Source organism: Gordionus sp. m RMFG-2023, chromosome 4 (assembly GCF_954871325.1).
Source record: "Gordionus sp. m RMFG-2023 chromosome 4, tfGorSpeb1-WG-v2, whole genome shotgun sequence".
Lineage (NCBI taxonomy): Eukaryota > Metazoa > Nematomorpha > Gordioida > Chordodea > Parachordodidae > Gordionus > Gordionus sp. m RMFG-2023.
This window is the reverse complement of record NC_088778.1, coordinates 17,857,286-17,877,822: the sequence shown is the minus strand read 5'-3', so window position 1 is coordinate 17,877,822 and position 20,537 is coordinate 17,857,286. Positions and strand designations below refer to the sequence as shown.

Genomic DNA, 20,537 nt, shown 5'->3' with positions numbered 1-20,537 from the left:
TAGGACTGTTGGGAATAATTATATCATTCAATGTATTTCACAAAATATTTATTTCAAATAATATAAATACATAAAAAATGTCTATTTCAAATAACATAAATATATACAAAATAATTTTATTCAATTAAAATCTTTTATAACATTAAATATTCTAGTTGTTAATTCTTTTTTTTCCTGTTTTGTATAATCATCTAATTTTTCTTTCAACATTAGACATATTCCATATTCAGTTGATTTATTTTTAAGCAATTCCAATGTTAATAATGATTTTTCTTTTTCAAATTTAATTAGGTCCCTATATTCATCTATTTAAAAGTTATCAAAAAATTAAAAAATATAAATTACCCATATTATTATTCTTTCTCTTAGGATTTTTATAATAAGAACTAGATGCAACACTGGGTATAGATTCTTAAATATAAATAATATAAGTTTTTAGAGAATATTAATTACCAGAATCATTAAGATTTAGTGTTACAGAACCTTTATTAATAACTGTAACATCTGATGTATTGTCATAAATATATTTTCAATTAAAATGCTATATTTTACAATCATTCTCCCCTATCATTTCATTAAAAATATCACGAACCTTTATTTTAAATTTAGTGCTAAATAAAATTTTGAGCTAAATTCACCAAAATCTGTATTTAACGAAGCACTATTTCAAAATCTCGCGATAAATACAAAATGATTTGTGTTTTGAAAAAATCGCGGCGACTAGCTTTTGCGACTCAATCGCGCGATCGGTAACTATGAATGCGATATGATATTTACTATATTTTGTATTTATCGCGGCTAAATCGCAATCGCCCCACTATGAATTCAGGGTAAGGCGGCCGTGACTGCATATAACACCTGTGATATTTAGTGAAAAAACTAAACATAACACCTGTGATATTTAGTGAAAAAACTAAACATAAAACCTGCTATATTTTTTTAGTGAATAAATTAAATATCACACCTGCTATATTTTAATTTTTTAATACACTTCGTATATTTAAAATATTAAAGGATGTTTTTAATTCTTCCAATTTTTATTAAATATAATCTTTATTTACTTGAGCTATTAAGGTAATATTTTATATTAATAATCTAAATATTACTGTAGATCCCTATAAGTATTTTTATTGAAGTCTTAAGGAGTAATAATGAAGAGGAATATAAGATGAACTTAGCCATATTTTCAAATATCAATATCATTAAAAAATTTTTTAGCTGAATTCTGAAAATATAACGATGACATAAATTTAGGAATCTGGTAAGAATTAGGAAATAACTAATATAACGTAAAGATACACCTTTTTTAAAGGTTACAATGACATTCAAGAAGACCTACTTAATAACCAAAGCTTAATATACACAACACAATCCCTTATAGCAAACAATTCAAATTTACAAACTGCTCATTAAAAAATATGAATATGGGTTTATAAATAGTTTATATATGAATATAAATACTTTGATATGTATATGGGTTTATCAAAGCTATATGAATAAATACTTTTTTGATTATGCCCATTAATTGTAACCATATTTAATATGAAAAATATAAATAAAGACTCCTAAAAATATACTCACAAGTTTTATATGGTACAATTTTTTAATGTATTTTGACATAAAATTTATTTTTAGTTTTATAATCTGCAAATTAAAAAATAATTTGAACCCAATTTTTTTTTAAAACACCCTAATATTTAATCAAAAAATATTAATTTATAAAATTTTAATTGCCTTGTCCTAATCTCAGACTCATATTTTTTTTAATAAATAAGAATTAAAAACATTTTTTTATATTTATCTGGTTTCTTAAATTATAAGCCTCCTACAACTACAACTTTTAAGGCATTAATCTTTTTTGTTCAAATTTTATTTATTATACATGGATAAATACTGATATTTGTATTTAATAACTATGACCAATAGTCAAATTTTCTAATATTTAATATTATATTGTTCTAACTGACAAGAAAATTATTCTTTACCTTTCATAAAATAATTTAAAATGATAAATACAGGAAAAAAATACTTAATCCTTTATAGCATAGAGGGGTGAGGGGCTATACATACTCTAGTTGTATAAAAAAATATTATTATCTATTTTTTTGTATAAATTTTAGCTTAATATTTGTAGGTAAAGTGTATATCTGCAAAATAATTTTTAATTTTGTTTGATTATTCAGCATTTATAGTGGTGTAGCTTGGGATTGCATAGACCCCACCTAATTATGCCTATTATGTTGGTTTTCCACCTGATATTAAGATTTAAGCAATTATTTTTTTTAAATAAATTGGTTGATTGACTAATACTTGTATAAATAAATAATATATTATTTACATGATAGGTTACAAATATACTTTTATGCACAAATACAATTAGTTGACTAGATAATACTTTTTATTTAAATATAAAAAATGCCTCAGGCATATATATTTATAAATGATTTGATAATATATTATTTACAGGATAAAACTATACTATAATGATAATTTAAATTTCTTATATAGATACAACCAATAAATTTATTTATTTCAGGAATTAAATAATGGATGAAATAAAAGCCATTTGTCATTATAAAAAACGAAGATGTTTGTTTGAAGCAATGTAGCTGCACAGGAAATCTCAATATCTGTGGCCCACGTGCCATTGCAACCCATTTTGTTTTTCACAATGTAATCCATTGTGTTATCCCCTATGAATCCGCTAAAGAAATTTATATGTTTTTCTTGAACCATAAAGGATATCATAACACTCCTGATTATTTGATGATATTGCTCATCATTACTGATTTCCTTGCTAAGACATCTAAAATAATATTTAGAATTATAAGTTGTTATTAATAAAATACCTGAAAAAACAGTTTCCATCACCTATAATTGGATCAACCTTATCAGGATCCCCCAAGCTTAATGATTTCTGATTTTGAGTATTTTGCGACACAATCAAAGTCATGCCTAACTTATCAGAATGATATTTTTCCCATTCTGATGTTGTAGGCTGGAAAACAAATGGAATCTTGAGAGGTTGATAATTATGAACAAGTTTATTCACTAAAATAAATTATATATTTTAAACTAAAAAATGGAATACGTGTATTTCCCCTCTGTTGCTTATTAGAAGAATATGGACCTTTTTTAATAAATAAAATGTATAGTAACTAGTGTATATTACAACCTACCAAAAGCAAATTTTAAAGTTAGGGGTTCAGTGCTTGTACCTTTTGTCATATCCAGTCCCATATTGTTTGGTATATTATTACCTAAAATATAAAATTTACTTATATAAATGTAATTTTGTTACTTGAGGACAACAAAATCGGGCCTGACATAGCATTTTTAGCAAGAGTATTGCAAGGTTGTGACTTGAACCCCATTTTATTTGGTATTATATTATTACCTTAAATATAAAATTTACTTATATAAATGTAATTTTGTTACTTGAGGACAACAAAATCGGGCTAACATAGCATTTTTAGCAAGAGTATTGCAAGGTTCTGACTTGAACCCCATTTTATTTGGTATTATATTATTACCTTAAATATAAAATTTACTTATATAAATGTAATTTTGTTACTTGAGGACAACAAAAACGGGCCTGACATAGCATTTTTAGCAAGAGTATTGCAAGGTTGTGACTTGAACCCCATTTTATTTGGTATTATATTATTACCTTAAATATAAAATTTACTTATATAAATGTAATTTTGTTACTTAAGGACAACAAAATCGGGCCTGACATAGCATTTTTAGCAAGAGTATTGCAAGGTTGTGACTTGAACCCCATTTTATTTGGTATTATATTATTACCTTAAATATAAAATTTACTTATATAAATGTAATTTTGTTACTTGAGGACAACAAAATCGGGCCTGACATAGCATTTTTAGCAAGAGTATTGCAAGGTTGTGACTTGAACCCCATTTTATTTGGTATTATATTATTACCTTAAATATAAAATTAACTTAAATAAATGTAATTTTGTTACTTGAGGACAACATCGTGCTGGAGATAGCATTTTTAATAAGAGGATTATTATGTTGAGATTTGTCTAGATTTATTAAATTATTTTATATAAGATGTAATTTTGTTACTTGCTGAAAACTTCCTCTGTTTCCTCGAAAGGCCTATCACTGATAAGTCGGATTGCCTATACCTACCTCTTTTTTTCATTTTGAGAGGCATTTTCATACTTTTTAGCCTCTTCAAAGTTTTGTCATTATCTTTGATTTCAGTCTCAGTCATAATTGTAGTTTTTATGACTGGAATCATTACATTTGTATCTATATTTAATATTAAAAAATTATTTTACAAAAAATAACAATACCTTGTTGACTGTTAATAAATTTGGGCATAACTATTGGATTTGGAAAAATCATTTGATCCACTTCCAAAACATCAAAATATTTTCCTCCTTGGACAATATCTTCAAGTTTTTTTAATTTTTCAAGAAATATATCAAAGATTTCTTGAGGAAGGTGTGACATTAACCCTGAAAAGGGCAGCAATATTCTTTGTACCTTTTTAAATTTATCATTGATAGATAAATTTTTTGTTAAAGGAATAGTATCATGTTTTGAGATATTTAGGTATGATTGTGATGTGTTTACTGGTGGCATTAATAATGTGTTGCGTATATTTTTTAGTCCATCTCTCACCACAAAGATGACTAAGATAAATGTCGAATTTTGATGTAGCATGAAGTGCTAATATATGGCGACAAGGAAGCTTGATACATTTCAAAAATCCACAGGTACAAGAATCCAATGTTACCTTAAATTCAACACCTTTTTCGCAGATGAATCCTTGGTTTAAAATAGTATCCATATTGAATATTTGAATTTGATTATGTAGCAAAATTTCGTTTAAAACAATCTTGAAAGCATATGGGGTTAAAAGAGTGGAGTATGCATGCTCTGGGGTATATGATGCGTATGTTACAATCTGTTGCCTCTCTACACTCATTATATTTCTAAATTGCCTTTCATATGCCTGGGAACCAACCACTGTTGATAAATCTGAAAAAAGGTCGTTTAATGGTGAATATTTGTTAACGACTCTTTTTATCTTTTGATTTAATGATTCAAGCCGGTTATTGGTTAGATTGAGGAGATGTGGTGACTCATTTCTCCAGTATATCACCCATTCTTTCCGGATATGGTGCCAATTAATATTAAAATATAATGACACTAGAGGCATGTCTAATTCAATAAGTTTTGAATATAGATCATTGTATATATCCTCTGTCTTGCTATAGACCATTTTTTGTAATATATCCAGTACTATCTTAACCTCAGATAAGGTGATATTTCTTTTATCCACTGTAATTTCTCTCTTAAATATTCTAAGAGCATGAAATATACAGATATGTATGCTCACCCCAGGAAAACTATCATAAAAGGCATGTCTATCTGCCATATCTTTATCTGCAACAATAACCTCCAGATCTTCCAAGTTATTATTATGGAATTTCATATAATCACACATCGTTTTGACACACTTATAGCTCTCACTTTGTACAAACCAAAGTGATACGATTTGTGACTCACCATTACCATCAACAACCAAAGTGATGAATAAAGGCATTCCATAATTATTTAATTTGTAGGTAGCATCTACAAACATAACTTCAGGAAATCTTTTTAGATTTTGTTGCATTATCCTGTCCTGAAAGAAAATACCTAGCAATACATCATTTTCTTCAGCAACCTCAACAATGGCTCCTTTATCTCTTTTTAATAGTTCAAAAATACTTGCTAAGTCATTGGTCTTGGTTTTATTAATTTTTGTCTGGACATTATGTATATCTTTAAGTGTCATTTTTTTACCCATTTTCAGAAGAGATTCCTGAATTTTTAGCTTGTTTGCCTTTAGTTTTAACGAATTTTCAACTATTTGCCTTTCCTCCACAGAAAGCATTCTTTGTTTAGGTAAGGATTGGAAAGTAATACTATCTATTTATATGAGTTATATTAATTTATTATAATGTATAATAATACTTAAATCATGATTACAGTGCTCATCAACCATGGTCACAATTTCTAAGTAATGTCCAGTGTCCTTATGTTTAAGGTATAATGTAAATTTAAAGGAACACTTCTTGCGAAATGTTGAGGAATTTCTGATACCCTTGGAGTTGCTTTTTTGAATTGTGCCACCATATTTGCAAGAATAATAAACTTTTCGATATTTAAAAAGATTAATAACGTCTACAGGATATGGTGCTTTTAGTAGATAGGACCTTGCTATATAGACATTTACAAAATTAGAATTCTCAAATTCTTCAATAGTCCTAGATAATGAAGCATATGAAGAAAATATCGCTCCAAGATGTAGCATCTATAAATATGTTTTGAATATTTAATTAAACCACACTTTATTATATATATTATATATCATTACATGAGAACTAGGCAGAGGTATACCCTAAAATAATAAGACAAGTATTTAACAATTCCTTGAGAACTCTAAAAATTTAAAAACATCTTAATACCACAGATTGGTGTCAACAGACTTTATACAATGTTAAATTAATAGTTCATTGCATAACTTACTATAGAATTAAAGTTTCTCATCATGAAGTAAGATTTTTGTGTAATATATTATATAATCTATTTACTATTAACTAAAGAAATTAGCTTATAAAATAGATAACATTTAAATTCAAATGAAAAAGTATTTAGAATAAAATAAAATATCTGCATTTCATGTTTAATTATTGGATTTAAAAAAAAATTGTTTACCTTTGTACTTTCTGTTTCTGTGCATTCCATATCAGTAAATTTATAGCAGAGAAGTATATTCAAAATTTTGCTCTAACCAGTGAACACCTATTATTTATATTTAAATATATAAAAAATATAAGCATGTACTTTAAGAATCTGTATATGATAAATAAAAACAATATTGCTGCTTAGTTAATTATTTAAAAATGGTAACTAGCATATAAAACAGGTATGACTAAATTAAATTAAAATTTAGAGTACCATAAAATATCTGATGTCATATATAAATTAGGTTTTAAAAAAATTGTTTACCTTTATCTCTTATGCTGTACCTCCTATATCAGTAAATTTATAGCAGAGAAGTAGAATCAAAATTTTGCTCTAACCAGTGAACACCTATTATTTAAATTTAATATATAAAAAATATAAGCATGTACTTTAAGAATCTGTATATGCTAAATAAAAACAATATTGCTGCTTAGTTAATTATTTAAAAATGGTAACTAGCTTATAAAACAGGTATGACTAAATTAAATAAAAATTTAGAGTACCATAAAATATCTGATGTCATATATAAATTAGGTTTTAAAAAAATTGCTTACCTTTATCTCTTATGCTGTACCTCTTATATCAGTAAATTTATAGCAGAGAAGTAGAATCAAAATATTGCTCTAACCAGTGAACACCTATTATTTAAATTTAATATATAAAAAATATAAGCATGTACTTTAAGAATCTGTATATGATAAATAAAAACAATATTGCTGCTTAGTTAATTATTTAAAAATGGTAACTAGCATATAAAACAGGTATGACTAAATTAAATTAAAATTTAGAGTACCATAAAATATCTGATGTCATATATAAATTAGGTTTTAAAAAAATTGTTTACCTCTATCTCTTATGCTGTACCTCCTATATCAGTAAATTTATAGCAGAGAAGTAGAATCAAAATATGGATGATTTTAAATATCGCGGGTACATAAAATAAAAATATTAAATGAATGTGCGATATTTAGTTTTTTCACAAAATATCGCGTGTTATGTTTAGTTTTTTCACTAAATATCACAGGTGTTATGTTTAGTTTTTTCACTAAATATCACAGGTGTTATATACAGTCATGGCCATTTAAGGCTGCATTCATAGTGGAGACGGATCCCATTTTTACATCCGTTCCGTCAAAAGTCAATCTCATTAAAAATGATATATATGTTCATAGTGCGTCCGTTCCGATACCTTACGTCTTAAAAACGGATCCGGCAAATTTTGAAGTCAAAACATTTTGAATTTTTTATCCGGCAAATCTTATAGAGCGTTATAACGCTACTTACAATTTTTTTATAGTCTATGAACATTTATATCATTTTTAATGAGTTTGACTTTTGACGGAACGGATGTAAAAACGGATCCGTCTCCACTATGAATGCAGCCTAACTTATTCAAATTTTTAGTTTTGCTTTTCGTTTTATAACTTAACCTTTTAATTTTATATTCTAATTTTTGTTTGTAAAAAATATATAAATACAAGATTAAAAAAGTAATAAAGTGAACAATTTTTTATTAGTTCCAACCTCTCTTCTTCATGGTGCCCCGGCTCTGGGTGGATTCTTGTTCAATATCTAACCTAATGTGATGACCAACATCTAACCTAATGTGATGACCTACACCTTACCTAATGTGATGACCAATATCTAACCTAATGTGATGACCAACACCTAACCTAATATGATGACCAATATCTAACCTAATGTGATGGCCAACACCTAACCTAATATGATGACCAATATCTAAGTGATGACCTACACCTAACCTATGTTATGACCAACACCTAACCTTGACCAATATCTAACCTAATGTGATGACCAATATCTAACCCAATGTGATGACCAATATATAACTACGTGATGCCTAGAACCAATATCGAAGTTGGACGATAGGCTATGAATTCTATATAGTGAATGATGATTTACAAATAATTCTAAATCCACGTAATAAAACAATTTATTATAAATTAAAATTCTATGCCGAGATAAAGTCATAACTTATGGTATGAATTAACTTAATAAAAATAACTTAAATGTAAATCAATCATAATGGACATATTTGAATACATAAAAAGCCTTAAAAAAATATTTACTTAATAATAAATAAACAGTTGAATTTCTTAGTGAAATGCCTATTGATATTATATTTCTGAATTATGACCAATTATGGAAATTAACTGAATTACCTAAAGATGAATTCTTAGGTATAATTAATATATTACAAAGTTAAACCATTAAAAATCCTGAACAAGAAAATAAAACTATAATTTTAAGTCTATATCAAAATGTAATTGAAACATATGAATTAAAAGATATAAATCACATGATTGAATTTAAAAAAATATTTGTGATTAAAAAAGTTAATAATGCAAATTTTGGAAAATTATAAAATTAAAATAACTCTTATAAGTAATACTTAATGTGATAAAAAGTTTTTGAAATTTAAAGCTTTGAAGACAAATAAAAGTATTATAAAGAGAAGTTTTGTAAAAACTAAACATCTTCATTTTAGAAAAATATTTAAAGATGTGAGGAGGATATCATTTTCTGAAAATTATCTTATGAAGTATTATTATTTTAAACACTTTTTGAATTAAAACTAGGGTGTGAAATTTAAATTTTTTTTAAAGAGAGGGAAATGTGCATGATATTTATTTGCATAAATATTAATATATAAATAAAAATAAATTAAACACCTAAAACGCAAAAATGAAAATGCTAAAAATATTACATAACAATCTTATTGATTTATCATTCTTCGTGTATTCTAATATCCAACTTGATGAATTATTATTTCTAATTATATTTGACTGACTATAATAACAATTTTGAAAATTGATAATAATGACTGAGTACCACAAGCAAGCTTATGACAAAATCATGATTCATGAGAAAACTCTCGATAAGGATAACAAGCTTACGATTAAAACAAATCAACGTGCAAACACAAACGATTGGGACAAGCCAACGATTAAGATGACTTATGCAACAACTTGACAACAAAAACGATAAACCATTTGGACGACAAGCTCTCTATGCCAGCCAATGACATATAATAATACCTAGACTGACGATTCATTCATTAAAATGCCTTTTTAAGCACGTATAAATGCAAATCAGCTGGAGACGCCATAAATACCATATTTGTTACATCGATGATAATTTGCTCAATAGCATATTTGAATTTGTTAAGTAAATATTTTAATCAATATACTATGGTTATATTAATATGAATTATTTTCCCATAGTTAGTTTTTATTACCATGATCTGTTAAATTTTATATTTAATTTGCTACTTATTTAATTTTATTAATCAAACATTTTATTTTATCTAAAGCATTATATCTATTTTCTAATTTATAATAAACTATTTCTTGTAATGATACAACATTTAATCTTATTAGAGGCTTTAGTATCTTGAAAAATTATTGATTTTCATCATATAATTAATATGTCCATTCTTCTAAAAATAAAGAGATAAGAGTAAGCTAAATTGATCTAAAATTAAGGTCATTTTTTATAAATGAGGTCTTAAAATATTTTATTTTTATTAATCTTTATTTTATCTGTTTGAAAAAAAATATATTAATGATAATTGTTTTATTGATAAAATAAACTGGATAATATAATGTAAGGAAGAACAAGTTGTATGCGATATATCTCTTGTTTGCAATACAGAATTTATCCTAAGAAATATAGTAAATCAATAATAAATATAATAAACATAAAAAATTGAATATTACAAAATGGAATGATAAAAACTTATTAAAAATAATAAATAAAATAAAACTAATTGGAAAAAATAAATACCAAGAGATCAAGATTTTACATGGGTAAGGATATCCTAATAAAAGTAAAAATGGTTTAAATTTTCTCCATAACTGCGATATGGTTGCTAAATGTTAAATAGTTAATAAGATTCAATTTAACTCCTTAAAATATTAAATTCATAAGTATTTCATTTCTTTAATCATAATAAATATTATGAATAATATAAAAATCATTTTGAATTGGACTTTAAGAAGATTAAACAAAATACTATAATACTTTAATAAATACTACATATTTATTTATAATATGTAAAAAAAAATGTTATATTATTAAGAATGTATCTGAAGCTAAGCATTTATTTTTATATTATAAATATTATTGTAAAATCATAATTTATCCAGAATATTTGAAAGGATATTTTAATTGATTTCCTTAATTTTGCATGAATTTCTGCTTAATACATCAGAATAGCCATGAGGATATTTTAATTGATTCCCTTAATTTTGCATGAATTTCTGCTAAATAGTTAAGAATATCCATGGAATATTTTATAGGATATTATAATTGATATTCATTATATTTTTTTATATTATAAATTTTATCATCGATGTAACCAACATGGCGTCAATGGCGTCTCCAGCTGATTTGCATTCATACGTACTTTAATGAATGAATCGTCAGTCTAGGTATTATAAAATGTCATTGATGCCAGCTTAAATGAAATTATGGGAAAGCTTTTTAGAAGAGGGAGAATGTTATATTATAGGAATTATAAATTAAAATATTATATATTTGGTTATTAAATAGTAATATGTTTAAGATAAGAATACATGGTGCAAAACAATTCAACATGAGTTTCAGCTCTACCCCCTCAGATTTTTACTGAGTTTGCATATATTATAATTAAGAAAAGAATCCAACTCCGAACAGCGCCTGAGATAAGTGTCGAAAAATGGGGCACTTTGAGCAAAATGCACTTCCTTTAGTATTAGATATCTTTGATATAATTGAGCTGTGAAGTTTATTTTTTAAGGCAAATGTGTAAAAATATATTTTGCAAACATGTTAAATTAAAATTTAGTGAAGATCTACCATAGGAAAGTGACAACTGTCATAATCGTAACTTTTTTGAACTTTTTACGATTTTTATTAGACAAATGGGTAGCAAACATGTTAAAATAAAATTTCATTGAAGATGTCCCATAGGAAAGTGTCAATTATCATAATCGTCATTTTTTGAACTTTTTTGAATTTTTTAGACAAATGGGTAAAAATATATTTTGTAAACATGTTAAATTAAAATTTCAGTGAAGATGTACCATAGGAAAGTGATAATTGTCATAATCGTCATTTTTGAACTTTTTTCAATTTTTTTAAGGCAAATGGGTAAAAATATATTTTGTGAACAAGTTAAATTAAAATTTCATTGAAGATGTACCTTGAAAGTGACAATTGTCATAATCGTCATTTTTGAACTTTTTTCAATTTTTTTAAGGCAAATGGGTAAAAATATATTTTGTAAACATGTTAAATTAAAATTTCAGTGAAGATGTCACTATAGAAAAGACAATTGTCATAATCGTCATTTTTGAACTTTTTTGAATTTTTTTAAGCAAATGGGTAATAATAAATTTTGCAAACATGTTAAATTAAAATTTCAGTGAAGATGTACTATGGAAAAGTGATAATTGTCATAATCATCATTTTTAAACTTTTTGGATTTTTTTTAAGGCAAATGGGTAAAAATATATTTTGTAAACATGTTAAATTAAAATTTCATTGAAGATGTACCATAGGAAAGTGACAATTGTCATAATCGTCATTTTTGAACTTTTTTCTATTTTTTTAGACAAATGGGTAAAAATATATTTTGCAAACATGTTAAATTAAAATTTCAGTGAAGATGTATTATAGAAAAGTGACAATTGTCATAATCGTCATTTTTAAACTTTTTTGAATTTTTTTAAGGCAAATGGGTAAAAATATATTTTGTAAACATGTTAAATTAAAATTTCATTGAAGATGTACCATAGGAAAGTGACAATTGTCATAATCGTCATTTTTGAACTTTTTTCAATTTTTTTAAGGCAAATGGGTAATCTTCAATGAGATTTTAATTTAATATGTTTACAAAATCCATTTGAAAAAAAATTCAAAAAGTTCCAGCCTCCTTCCGCTCTCCCGCTGCTTAAGATAACAGATAAAATCTAAGGTAAAATCTGTCATACTTGAATTTATTGACAAATTAGGGATTCATCCGACAGAAGATAAGATAGTTGCTATAAAAAATTGTAAAACACCGACAAATGCAGGGCAGTCACTATTCTTTACAATCTTAAGGGGCTCAACTAAAAAAAAATTAGCCTCCTATATCTCCTATATTAGGGGCTTTCGGCCTGCTATTGCCCGGCCTTCGTTCGCGGTTTATATTAATATATTCTACTTTTTTAATTGAAATTTGCAAACTCTGAACAATTATTCTGAATTTCCTATATATCATTCTCCAAGGATGGAACCACCAATTTAGAATAATAAAAAATGGATGATCTTTGTTGGAATTCAAACCCAGAACCATCGGATTGGTGAGCGTGCCTCTTGTCGACTAGGCCACAGACTCCTTAGAAAAATCATTATTTTTCAAATATATATTATAAATAAATTTGATAGTACCTATCCAATGTAAAATAAACAAAATTACTACCTTGAGGCATTATCTATCTTTAATCGACTATATTATGGTTGGTTAGACCTAAATAACATTATGAAGCTAGAGAAAATTATTGTGAGATATTAAATTTCTAAAAGAATATCTTCTATTATTAATGATATATAAACGACTATTACTCATTTAAATTATGCAAGCTCACAGCAATAGGAGTAATAATCATGCTGTTTTATTGCAGTCATATCCATGACACTCACGATGTAAACTATATCAGAATTTATTATATTATATAAATTTATAAAACAAAAACAATAAAAATCTTTAAAAGAAATAATCCTGCAAATATATTAAAGCCTTGAGTTATTTACAAGGCAAGGATGCCATATTAGAAATGAAACATTTTGAAATTATATAAGGTGATATTATGAAAGCAATTAAGATTTTATATAATATTGTCGCGCCACCTCTAGTTGGTATATTATATCTTAAAATAATAGTAGTTTGTAATAATATCAAATACTCCTATTAAAAATTTAACTCAAAACTGTTTTTCAATTAAGAAAAAATAGCTTTCCTAAAAATATGCAAAAAAAATGTGAAGAAAAGATATCTAAAAAGATTACATCCATCGTGGAATGAATAATAAGATATATAATTTTTAATAATTATTTAAATAAATAGATGGCGTTAAAGAATTGAAGCAGTTTATTACTTATATTTATTATCAAAAGCATTTATTAGTAAAATTTATTAAAATATTAACTGTAATCCTAGGCGTAGCCAGGGGGGGGGGGGTGCAAGGGGAAATCCCCCTCCCTTCAGAAATTTATTACTTTTTGTAAATATCACTTTAAGCTAATAAAAAATACCCTTAGTCCTCCCCCCACTCCATGACCCCAAAAATGTATGCATATATCATAAACAATAATTTAAAAGAAAGAATGTAAAAGTTGACATATTTTATAAAACTATTCATCATCTTATTATTTTTTTTATTATACAGTTTTTTATATAGATTTTATTTTACAAATAGTTTACATGACATTTTTAATATATATTTTTAAATTACGTATATATGTTTTACTTTTAACGTTCAATGTATTATTTTAAAATTGATTTTAAAATAAATATATAGTAAATGTATAAATAAAAAAAAAAAAAAATTTATACACTTTTGGAAAAAAGCATTTATATATATAAAAAAAGTGAACCAAAAATGATTTTTAAGAAATGGAAAATAAGCCAAAGATAAGTCTTAAGACAAAAGTGAAATTTAGTATAATTATTAATAATAGATCCATAAAATTACTAAATAATATAATATATCAAATATAATTTTTCATAAAGTGAGTAATTTTAATTTATTTATCTTAATAAAAGTAAAATATAATTATAAAACTATTGATAAAATTAAATCATAAATTAAATAAAAAAATTAAAGCACAATACAAACAGTGGAATATAATATGTCGTAGATTTACAGTATATCTAATTTTATCAATTATCATATGACAATCAAGTAATTTTTACCAATATAGCGAATTATATATTTTACAGAAAACTATAAAATATCGATAAGGACATCAGGAAATATCTTTTAAAAACATTGTTAATGAATAATGAAGATTAATTTTTAATATTATTTTTTTATTTAAAATAAATAAATGGCGTTAAATAATCGAACGCAAATTGTTGCTATTGTAAAAAAAATAAAAATAATATTAATAGAAGTTTGCATTGATTAGTAAATCTGTTAAAATATTAACTGTAATATATTCTCTAACTGTCAAATATGTCTGTAAAAGTGGAATTTTACCTAGTATCTTGTAACTAATTATACATAATAGAGGAAAATCAACTATATGTCTACTTACTTTTTATAAACTAGTAGAAAGCCCGTCAAAAATGGCTGGGAATGAGATTTTTATTCATTTTTTACGATAGATGTCATGCCAGGTCCAAACTCATAATATTAGGAAGCATCCAGCGTCTACATGACAAGATTTTCACTGGATGCAACCCCCTTCAAAAATCTTTGCCCACCCCCTAAAAAATTCCCGCCGCCTTCGGCGGCGATGTCTCTTTACGTGGAAATAATTTCACGACAATGGCTTCGCGAAATTGTCTTCGCTATAAATGTTTCGCGGAAAAAAACTCGCAGAATTGATTTTGCGATTTTACCTTCGATATAAAAACTCTTCGCGATAAACGACATTCGCGATAAAAGTTTCGCGAAAAAGTGTTTCGCGATAAAAGTTTTGCTAAATTTACCTGATACGCTTTGTAGCTATTCTCTTGCATTTTTTTGTATCTTGTCTTGTCATCTGGGTTTTTGGATTTGTACCATAATTTATAAAGGGCTTTTTTTTCCTGTATAGTGGTTTATACCTCTCCATTCCACCACCATAGTTCTGTATGATTTGTTCCCTCCCCTTGTCAAGCCTAATGTCGATTTGGAAGTGTCTATTAATCTGGATGAAAGTCTGTCCACATCTTTTCACTGACTTGTGAGGAATCTATTGTTTCAATGTTTGCATTGATTGCAAAGGCATCTGTCATTGTTTTTAACCCTATTTGATGCATGGTTCAAGTTTTATCTTATTTTGAGATATCCATGACTAGTAGCTTGTGTTGCGCGGCTTGATTTTCTCCTGGAATGACTTTGTAGTCTATTACATCTTTTAATCTTCTGCGAGAGATTAGCATTTAATCTATCTGGGTTTTCCTTGTACCATTCATATGTTATTAAATGACTGTCTTTTTCCCTGTAGTAGGTGTTGGTTAAAGCAAGGTCGAAAGCTTGTGCAAATTACAGTACATGCTCTCAGGGGCCCCTACAACGGGGGGGGGGGGGGTCCGAAGCAACTTCTTAAGTAAATTTGAGTGGGGGTACTTTTTTTTTTGTTTTTAAATTTAAAAAATTTTTATTTTTACATCCATCATGATCATGTGATTTCAGGTTTATAAATGTAATAATAAGACCCCCCCCCCACCACCACCACTTAATATTTAATATAATATATTGACGGAAATTTTGGTCGATGTTTAGTAATTTTTATTTAATATCTCGTAACCAAGCCTTCTGGTGGAACAGGCAACAAGAAGGCAATATGATGGCCCTTATTAAGCTTATTGCAGATTCTGAACCTATACTAAAAATGTATATACAGGAAAATGAAGAAAGAAAAAAGGATAAAAAAAATAAGGGATTAAAAACGAAATTATATTCAAACCTATTATCATAATATAAACATTCTCATTGAATGAAAAATATGGTTATAAAAAAAATTCAAAATGAGATTACATTTAACAGGTGCTTTATAATCATAGTTGATGGCAATACGATGTTTCGAAATCAGAAGCAATAGCTTTGATAGTAAGATATGTTAAAAATAGTGAGACGCCGAAGCCTGTTGAAAGACTGATTGACATATATTGTACGGGAAATACCACAGGTCTCGATATAAAGCATAATATCCAAACTTGGCTCGATGAATTTACCCCTTGAATATCTAGTTGGGCAAAGTTATGATGGCGCCTCAAATATGAGTGGAAGAATCAACGGTGTGCAAACCTTGATTAGAGCAGAGGCGCCAAAGGCAGCTTTTATTTGGTGTTATTGTCATCGATTAAATTTAATCGTTGTTCAATTATGCCAATCAATTAAAGAACTTCGAAATGTTCTAGGAATACTAGATGAGATTTATGTCTATTTTAATGGTGTAAAAAGATATGAGGTACTCAAAAAATATCAGTGTAATGATCCGAAAAAATCGCAACGATTTCTACGCGTCCGGTAATAGTTCCTTATTTATTTAAATTTTAAATGTTTTTTTTATTTAGAAGCTGCTATCGTCATATAAAACTATTGTAAATTTTTTTCAACTTATGATTCCTTGAGGGCAGCTTTAACAAATTTAAAGGATTCTGAAGATCCTGCCACTTCCACTAGGGCTAGTGCTATAGTCTTTAGAATAGAAAAATTTGATTTTATCTTATCACTTTGTGTTTTGGATAAAATATTGTTGATAACAAGTTTGGCTTGTACAAAATTGCAAACCATTTCGAAGGATATAGGGTATGCAATAAATCAAATTCAATTGGCAAAAGATTGCTTGATTAATTTGAGAAGTATAATATAAATTATTGTCTTAATTATTTTTTAATCTAATAGATAATAACACTGAATTTTTGGATGTTTTTTCAAAGGCGCAAGATTTTATGAAGGAGAGAAATCTACCTTTTGATTTTAAAAGTTCTAGATTTCAAACATTACAATCCAAAAAGGAGAGGTATATATACTTTCATCATTAAATATAGAAACTTTTTTTAGCTTTAAAAGGTGTGTTTTATGCTGCACTCGATTTAATTATTATGAGTTTAACGAAAGATTTAATGATGATTCAATGAAATTTTTACATCAAACATAATTTTTTACGCCAAAGGGAATGGCAGAAAAATCAATTATTAAAGAAGATATCGAGGATATCTGTTAATTTTACAATTTAAATTCAAGTCAAATTTTCGAAGAAATGTTGAAGTTTAGAAATATTTATAAGATGGCCAAAATTGGGAATGTAATTATTACTCATGACCTAGAGGTTCAAGAATCTAAAGATTTGTCAGATTCTGAGAATTGTAAATTTATTTAATTAAAATATTTTTACCAATACATTATTTAGCTTCTTCTGATGATGATGATAATTCAGGGACTTACGATTCAGATTGGAAAAACTATTCATTTATTTTACCTTATCGTTTACTTTTAAATTTTTCTTCTTACCCTAATTTAAGAATTTTATATAAATATTTATTAACCATTCCCACAACCTCATGTACTGCCGAAAGAGTCATGAGTAAAATTAAATTAATTAAAACAAGACTGCGCAGTACCATGAAAGATTCTTTTATCAATAATTTAACCATATTATCAATGGAAAATTTTTTATTTAAACAATTAAATACTGATGAAATTATAAATTCTTTCGCTTTCTCTTCCCCTAATTTATCTAAATTATTAAATTTAAAAATAATATTTATAAAGTTATATTTTTTGCATTTTATTTATATTATATATTAAAAATTGATGCAATCAAAATTATTTTTGAAATTGATGGGTGTCATAATTATCATTTTTTCGAAGGGGGGGGGATACTTTTCAAGGGGGTACTTTTCATGGGGGTATTCTGCTTCATTCGCTCAAAAAGTGTAGGGGCCACTGCATGCTCTACTTCATCATTTCTTTCTCCATATCCAAAACCACCATGATGCCTTTTTCCCACATGCGCATTTAAGACTCCACCTATTATGACTAGGTTTAGGGATTTCCATTACAGCTTTATCAAGAATAGCTCTACATCTTTCTCTTCTTCTTTGCAACCCGTTTGAGAAGCATATACTGAAAGAATGTGTAGTATTGATTGACCAATGAGTTTTATTTTCATTAGTTTATCAGAGATCCTGTTGACTTCTACCACTGAGGTTAGATCTTGACTGAGGATGATGCCGACACCGTTCCTATTGCTAACAATTCCATTATAGTACAATTTATACCCATCTCCAATCATTAAAGTCTTCTGACCTTTCCATTTCGTCTCTTGTATGAACACTATATCAACTTTTCTTTTTTCAATTGATGCCTAGGCCAACCCCTTTTAATTTAATATAAATAAATGTCTTCTATTTTTTAACACAATATATTTGACATGTTAAAAAATAATATAGTTTTATTTTGATAATATCATTATAAATACAATATAATATAGCAAATAAAAGATATTTTTATTTATAAAAAATCTTTCTTATTAATTTTTATTAACAATTATTTTAAAATTTTTCATCTGGTAGACAGGAACGGCAGTTAATACGGCATTAGCTATACTAAAAACGCGTCCTACAGGGGAAGATGGGGGGATTGAGGTATTATACTTAATAAACAACTCTTTTAACGTGGGGAATTTATTAAAAACATTTATTGTTTTGTCCTTTGCTTGAAAAAATTGGGATATGTTATCTTCCACTATCCACTATACTTCCTCCTCAAAGAAAAGTATATCTCGAAATTAACAATTCTTGCATTATCATTTCAAGGGTTTTCAATACACGCTATAATTATTTTTTATAGGTTCGTTCTGTGGAAGTTTTATCCATGGCCAAGCCTGAATACTGGATGTATAATTGCTATGTTCAAATCTTTAAAAAAATAAAATATATCTATAATTAATTTGATAGCGATAGGTTTAATACCTTTTATTAATCCCATTTAATACTTCGTCTATTAATGGTTAACCATATTTTAAGCCACTAATTTTTTTTAATTTTAAAATAACTATCGTTAGCGTTGGCGTCAAGTAGCCCAAATGCATTTTTTCTTCAAATTTAATAATTCGGCTTAGTTATATTATATAAAATAATTAATATTAAAATCAAATGTCGTTTTAAATTGGAACTTGAAGATTTTGAAACTGATATGATTTTTGGGCACATTTTACATTTGGTAAGTATTGAATTAGTTCCTTCAATATAGGATGTTAATGTAAAATATTTATCATATTTGATATTAAAATGTCATTTTATTTAACGTCTATAACAGTTACAATGTATAACGGCACTTCTATGTTATGAAATCTTCAATACACGATCAAGATTTGCCCGAATCATTACCACTATGCCAGAATGTCCTTGAAGGATGACTGTCAAAACATCCTTCTTTAGTTTTTCGGGTATAATAACTCCATCATTATAATATAGTAACCCTTCTTCGAACGCGATATTAATCAAAATTTATCTCCGAATAATTATTAATGTTTATAACGTATACCAATTGTTTTTAATTTCAAATTATTCTCGTTGCTCATTTGACTTACGATTTTGCCGCTAATGAAAGATAGGTATTCGATTAGATTAATTTTTAATTGTCTTATTTTAACTTTGAATTTCTTTATAAGTTCATTCATAATCCATTTCTCCTGTCAGTGAATCGATGTGCAATAACAGCTCCTAGACATCTTCGGAAGCGTTACAAGAAATCACGACAGGAATTTCGGCGGAGTAAGGAATTATTGTATCTTCTTGATAATATTTTTTATTTTCTGTAAAGGTGTCTAAATGGAATGTAAATTTTACATATACGTCATGGTAATTCACAATCCTAATAAATTAACGTAATCCTTTTAAATTTGACGGTGTTTTACAATTTTTTATGGCAACTAACTATCTTACATTATATTGGTGAATCCCAAATTCACCAATTACATGGCCAAAATATTTTACTGACTTTTAATTAATTTTTATTTTATCGGTTTTCGTTGTAAGTCATGCCTAGTCAAATCGTT

The 20,537-nt window shown here is 26.7% G+C and overlaps 1 long non-coding RNA gene across 1 annotated transcript; it reads right to left on the bottom strand.

Moving 5' to 3' along the window:
- Positions 1-3,091: 3,091 nt before the first annotated feature.
- LOC135929124 (uncharacterized) lies at positions 3,092-7,118 on the bottom strand. Its single transcript, XR_010572484.1, has 3 exons — positions 7,035-7,118; positions 3,180-3,260; positions 3,092-3,130 (listed from the first exon to the last, which is right to left on the bottom strand). It is a non-coding gene; the product is annotated as an uncharacterized LOC135929124 (long non-coding RNA).
- Between the last annotated feature and the right edge of the window lie 13,419 nt (positions 7,119-20,537).